This window comes from Gossypium hirsutum, chromosome A08, assembly GCF_007990345.1.
Source record: "Gossypium hirsutum isolate 1008001.06 chromosome A08, Gossypium_hirsutum_v2.1, whole genome shotgun sequence".
In the NCBI taxonomy this organism is placed as follows: domain Eukaryota; kingdom Viridiplantae; phylum Streptophyta; class Magnoliopsida; order Malvales; family Malvaceae; genus Gossypium; species Gossypium hirsutum.
In genome coordinates, this window is record NC_053431.1 from 14,132,556 (window position 1) to 14,139,302 (window position 6,747).

At 37.3% G+C, this 6,747-nt stretch overlaps 2 non-coding genes across 2 annotated transcripts; one reads left to right on the plus strand and one right to left on the minus strand.

Annotated features, from left to right (window-relative positions):
- The first annotated feature begins 1,913 nt into the window (after positions 1 to 1,913).
- Positions 1,914 to 2,020, plus strand: LOC121205537 (small nucleolar RNA R71). Its single transcript, XR_005900613.1, has one exon. It is a non-coding gene; the product is annotated as a small nucleolar RNA R71 (small nucleolar RNA).
- Positions 2,021 to 5,200: 3,180 nt separating this feature from the next.
- LOC121205275 (small nucleolar RNA R71) lies at positions 5,201 to 5,307 on the minus strand. Its single transcript, XR_005900359.1, has one exon. It is a non-coding gene; the product is annotated as a small nucleolar RNA R71 (small nucleolar RNA).
- Between the last annotated feature and the right edge of the window lie 1,440 nt (positions 5,308 to 6,747).

A 6,747-nucleotide genomic window follows, 5' to 3' on the forward strand; every position in this document is an offset into this window, starting at 1 on the left:
TGCTCCTTTAGGATCAGTAGTGGCAACACAAGGGTCTGCTTCATCTAACAGTACTCTGTCTCCAACTTTAAGTTGATTCGATTCATCTTTAAGTTCATCATGACACTGCTTTGGTTCATCGTGTATCCTTAGTTTCTCCTTAACTGTTGTTCACCGTTCATCTAGTTCCTCGATTTGTAATGTTCGTTTGTCATGGATGATCCCATTGTTGGTAATAGATTGTGGCTCATTTATGCTTTTCCGAAGTGTTTCCTGTAAAGAAGGTTGAACCACATGATTAGTCTCATTAACATGTTTTATAGAATCATCTTCATGACTTGCTTTCTTGACTGAATCACGAGCTTGTAGCTTGATCTTATCTTCTCCTACACGGAGTGTGAGTTCACCTGTACCAACATCAATGATAGTTCTACCAGTTGCTAAAAAGGGGCATCCTAAAATTAAAGGGACATAACTATCCTCTTCCATGTCTAGAACAACAAAATCAATTGGGAATATGAATTTATCAATTTTTACGAGCACATCTTCAATAATACACCTAGGAAATCTAATGGTTTTATCTGCTAATTGAATGCTCATCCTAGCTTGTTTGGGTTCCCTAAGACCTAACTGTTTAAACATTTTATAGGGCATAACATTAATGTTCGCCCCTAAATCAGCCAAAGCATTGTTAACATTCAAACTACCAATTAAGCAAGGAATGGTAAAACTCCATGGATCTTTCAGCTTGTTGGGTAGCTTATTCTGTAGAACGGCTGAGCAAACTGCGTTTAATTCTGCATGTGACGCATCATCTAACTTTCGTTTATTATATTGATCCACCACGGATGGTTAACCCTGTGAGCATTCTCTTAAGCTCTGGACAACAGTAAGAATGCCAGAGGTTTCAGACTTAACTCTTGGTACTCTACTCTGAGGTCACACAAACAATGATTTTGAGTACCCATCCATATAAGCACAAGAATTTTTCCCGCGCAAATCATTCTTCAGAATTTACCAAATTGTTCGTTCGTGTGGTCTTTCCTTGTCGCATTGGGGTATGGCACAACAGGTTTATACTCTTTGCTTACCGGCTTTTATGTACCATGATTCATCTCATCCTTACTATTACTTACCATAGCTTCGTGCCTTGTTTCAGATTTAGATTCAACTAACCCTTCTTCGTTGCGCACGATGATGGCATGAAGTTGCTCCCTTGGGTTAGTTTCTGTGTTACTGAGCAAGCTACCTTGTGGTCTTTCAGAGATCAACTTAGCCAGCTGTCCTATTTGATTCTCAGTCTTTGAATCGATGCTTGTTGATTTTTAATTGTAGTTTCAGTATTTTGAAAATGGGTTTCCACCACTGAAATAAACTTCGTCATCATCTCTTCAAGGTTCGGCTTTTTCTCTTGCTGGTAAGGTTGTTGTTGGAATCCTGGAGGTGGTGGTGGTCTCTGATTTCCTTGACCACCTCAAGAGAAGTTGGGATGGTTCCTCCAACCTGCATTGTAAGTATTACTATATAGTTTATTTTGAAGTCAAGGATTATTACCCATATAATTCATTTGCTCGTTCTCCATGTTAGGGCCGTAGGGTGGATATTTTGAGTTGTTTGTTCCACCTCCACTTGCATTGCACTGCATTACTGGATGAACCCGTGTAGAACCAAGTAAACCATCAATTTTTCTATTCAAAAGTTCTACCTAATTGGAAAGCATAGCAACTGAATAGACGTTAAAAATGTCGGCTGCTTTTATCGGCTTTGTCCTCATGACTTGCCACTGATAATTATTCAGTGACATCTCTTCTATGGACTCATAAGCCTCTTCAGGTGTCTTATTATTGATAGTTCCACCAGTAGCTACGTCAATCATTTGTCTAGTTGAGGGATTCAAACCGTTGTGGAAAGTTTGAACTTGTAGCCAAAAAGGTAACCCATGGTGAGGGCACCTTCTCAATAGATCATTGTATCTCTCCCATGCATCATAAAGTGTTTCTAAATCCATCTGCACAAAAGAAGAGATATCATTCCTCAATTTACCTGTTTTAGCCGGCGGAAAATATTTGAGTAAAAATTTTCGGTCATTTGTTCCCAAGTAGTGATTGACCCTCGTGGTAACGAGTTCAACCATTGTTTAGCCTTATTCGTCAATGAAAAGGGAAACAACCGAAGGCAAATGGCATCATCAGAAACGCCAATTATTTTGAAAGTATTGCAGAACTCTAAGAAGTTGGCCAAATGAGTATTTGGGTCTTCATCCTCCAAACCATCAAACTGAACAAACTATTGAATCATTTGTATAGTGTTAGGTTTCAGTTCAAAATTATTTGCAGTAACAGCAAGTCTAACTATACTCAATTCAGTTCCTGTTAAAGTAGGTTTAGCATAATCATACATAGTACGAGGAGCAGGATTCTGATCTACTGGATTTGCAGCAAGCACAGGAGGTAATGGATTATTCTGATTATAGGCCATCTCCTCGGTATTAGTGGGTCATCTTCGTGCTCTTCCTCTATGTATTGTAGGCTTCGCCTTATTTCTCTTCGGTTTCTACGAGCTATGCTTTCAATTTCACTGTAAAAAAGTAGAGGTCCCGACGGGTTTCTTCTAGTCATAAACTATAAAAACCTGCTAGAAGTAAAGAAAAGAAAAATTAGTAATTAAAATAAAAACAAAATTAAATTGCAATAAAAATAAAAAATGGCTAAAGAAATAAAAATTAAGTGTTCCTAATATCTTAGTCCTCAGCAACGGCACCAAAAACTTGATGGTCGCTAAACTAACTAAAAATTCGACTAAGGCAAGCGCACCTACCGAACAATAGTATAGTTATGGTGAGACCGGAAATATCGTATCCACAAGGACTAAAAGTACTAGTAATTACTATCTTTTTATTATCTAGCCTAATAATTAAAGGAATGCTTCAAACTAAGACTAATTATCTAATTGACTAAAATTGCAAAAGAGAATAAAGTTAGAAAATACTTTTGGAAAACCGATTGAGAAGACAATACCCAAGGAAGAATCCACCTAGACTTCCATTACTACTTCTGAATTAGACGATTTATTTGCTCGACTTAATCCATAGAAATCCCTAGTTTATGTTAATATATCTCTCGAGACTAAAAACAAATGACTCTAGGTTGATTAATTGAAATCTTTTTCTAATTAAAACCCCTATTGTCGCATTAACTCAATTTATGGATTCCTGATAAGTTGCAATTTATACATATTTTAATCCCATGCTTAGCACATTTTTGGATGAATTATCACTAGATTTGTGGAATTTGATGCTCCTAATCCTTTAATTTCATGTTTTATACTTAGGTGAGCATAGGAGAGTGAAAAGAGCGAGAAACGAGCCAAAAATGGAGAAAATGGGTCAACGTGGGAAATCAACACGGCCTGGACTTCCTCACACGGGTAGACTACACGGCCGTCTCTATTTAGCAGACTTTAACACGGCCTAAGCCACCCCACACGGGCGTGGTACACGGTCGTGTCCCTGTCGAGCCCAAGTCTAGTTTTACTCGGAAAAGGCCACTTTTGAGGGTTGAAAGCATTCTAAAATATATATGAACACCCGAGGAGGCACTTAGAGGAACACACGGAGTAGGAGGTAAGGAATTACTCGAAGAAAGCCGATTGATCCATTTCAGAAGCCGGATTCTCCTTCAAGACTGAAGATCTCCCTTCAATTTCCTTCAGGGGTTTTTGGGTTTCTTTATGTTTTTTATTATTATTTTTCTGAGATATTTTCTTTTACACATGAACTAAATTCCCTAAATACCTAAGGGGGATGAAACCTAATACGAATCTTGTTACTATTTTCTGAATTATATGATAAATAATTGATTTTTTCTTAATTTTGTGATCTTAATTCTTACTTTAATATTCCAGGATATTGATTCAAGTATTGATGTGCTTATTCGGAGGAGCAAACGTCCTTGTCTAAGAGTAGATCTAGCATAATTAAGCAGAGTTGATTGCACCCCAAGACATAGGGTGACATATATCTGCCGGATTAGGGTCAAACCTAATAAGGCAACCCATAGATCGAGTTAATGCAACATTAGGAGTTTTAATTAGAAAGATATTTCAATCAATCAACCTAGGGTTAGACATTTTTAGTCTCGAGAGAGATAATAATATAAATTAGGGATTTTTACGGATCGAGTGAAATGAATAAATTGTCTAGTTCAGAGTCAAATAACATGTGAAGTCTAGGTGGATTCTTCCTTGGATATTGTCTAAATCAATCAGTTTTTCCAAAAGCATTTCTGCAATTTACTTCCTGTGTATTTTTAGTTTAGTTAACTAGTTTAGATAAAGCAAATCCCCTTATTTTTGAGGCTAGACAATAAAAAGAAGGTTAATACTAGTACTTTTAGTTCCTGTGGGTTCGACATTCCGATCTTACAATAAGCTATACTACTGTTCGATAGGTGCGCTTGCCTTTATCATGATAATAGTTAGTTTTCAAGTACGATCAATCATAAATATAAAACTTATCACACACATCAAGTTTTTGGCGCCGTTGCTGGGAAACTAAGATATTAGGAATGCTTAATTTTTATTACTTTAGCCATTTATTTTATTGCAATTTAATTTTTATTTTTATTTTATTTATATCATTAAATTTTCTTTTATTTACTTCTGACAGGTTTTTATAGTTTTTGACTAGAAGAAACCCGTCAGGACCTCTACTTTTTGATAGTGAGATCGAAAGCACAACTCGCAGAAACCGAATAGGGATAAGGCCAAGCCTACTATACATAGAGGAAGGGCAAGAGGACGATATTCAAACCACAACCGAGGAGATGGCTTATAATCATAATAATCCGCTACCTCTTGTGGCTGTTGCGAACCTAGTAAATCAAGATCCTGCTCCTCATACTATGTATGATTATGCTAAACCTAGTTTAACAGGAGCTGAATCGAGTATAGTTAGACCTGCTATTGCTGCAAATAATTTTGAACTGAAACCTAACACGACTCAAATGATACAATAGTTTGTTTAGTTTGATGGTTTGCAGGACGAGGATCCAAATAGTTTGTTCAGTCAAATAACGATGTCATTCGCCTTCGGTTATTTCCCTTTTCATTGATGAACAAAGCTAAACAATGGTTGAACTTGTTACCACGAGGGTCAATCACAACTTGGGAACAAATGACCGAAAATTTTTTATTAAAATACTTTCCGCCAGCTAAAATGGATAAACTATGGAATGATATCTCTTTTTTTGTGCAGATGGATCTAGAAACCCTGTATGATGCATGGGAGAGATACAAGGGCCTATTAAGAAGGTGCCCTCACCATGGATTACCTCTATGGCTGGAGGTTCAGACTTTTTACAATGGTGTGAACCCCTCAATAAGACAACTCATCAACAAAGCTGCCGGTGGAACTTTAAACAACAAAATACCTGAAGAGGCTTATGAATTTATTGAAGAGATGTCACTGAATAAATATCAGTGGAAAGTCATGAGAACAAAGCCGACAAAAGCAGTCGGTGTTTTCAACCTCGACGCGGTTACTATGATATTTAACCAGGTAGAACTATTAAATAAAAAGATTAACGGTTTGTATGGTTCTACTCAAGTATGTCCACTAATGAGGTGCGATTCAAATGGAGAGGAGTACACACAGAATATCAATCCTTCAACCCTAGCACTGAGGAGGAGCAAGTTCAATAAATGGGTAATAATTCTAGACCTCAAAATAACCCATACAGTAACACTTATAATGCAGGTTGGAGGAACCATCCCAACTTCTCATGGGGAGGCCAAGGAAATCAATGGCCACAACATACCCTAGGTTTTCAACAACCACCTTACCAGTAGGAAAAGAAGCCGAACCTTGAGGAGATGCTAACAAAATTCATCTCGGTGTCAGAAACTTATTTTCAGAATACTGAAACAACACTTAAGAATCAACAAGGGTCGATCCAAGGGCTTGAAACTCAGATAGGCTAGCTTGCTAAATTGATTTCTGACTGACCACAAGGTTGTTTGCCGAGTAATACTGAAACTAACCTAAGGGAGTAGCTTAATGCGATTATCATTCGAGATGAGGAAGGGTTAGTTGAACTTAAACCAGACTTGAGGCAAGGACTTGTGGCAAGTAAAGGTAAGGATGAGGTGGACCACAGTGAACAAAAATCGGTAAGTAGAGAATATAAACCTCGTGTTCCATATCCAAGTGCGACAAGGAAAGACCACACGGACGAACAATTTGGTAAATTCCTTAAATTATTAAAGAAATTACATATTAACTTACCGTTTATTGAAGCTCTTTCGTAGATGTTGAACGCAGTTAAATTTTTAAAGGAGCTTTTAGCAAATAAGCGGAAGTTGGATGAGACGTCGCATGTGGAATTGAACGCGGTTTGCTCAGCCATTCTACAGAATAAGCTACCCAAAAAATTGGAAGATCCAGGGAGCTTTACGATTCCTTGTTTAATTGGTAGCTTAGATGTTAACAATGCATTGGCTGATTTAGGGGTGAGCATTAACGTCATGCCCTACAAAATGTTCAAGCAAATAGGTCTTGGGAAACCCAAACAAACTAGGATGAGCATTTAGCTAGCAGATAAAACCATCAGATTTCCTATAGGTATCATTGAAGACGTACTTGTCAAAATCGTTAAATTTATATTCCCAATTGATTTTGTTGTTCTAGACATGGAAGAGGATAGTGACGTGCCTTTGATTTTAGGATGACCCTTTTTAGCAACTACTAGAACTATTATTGATGTTGGTACA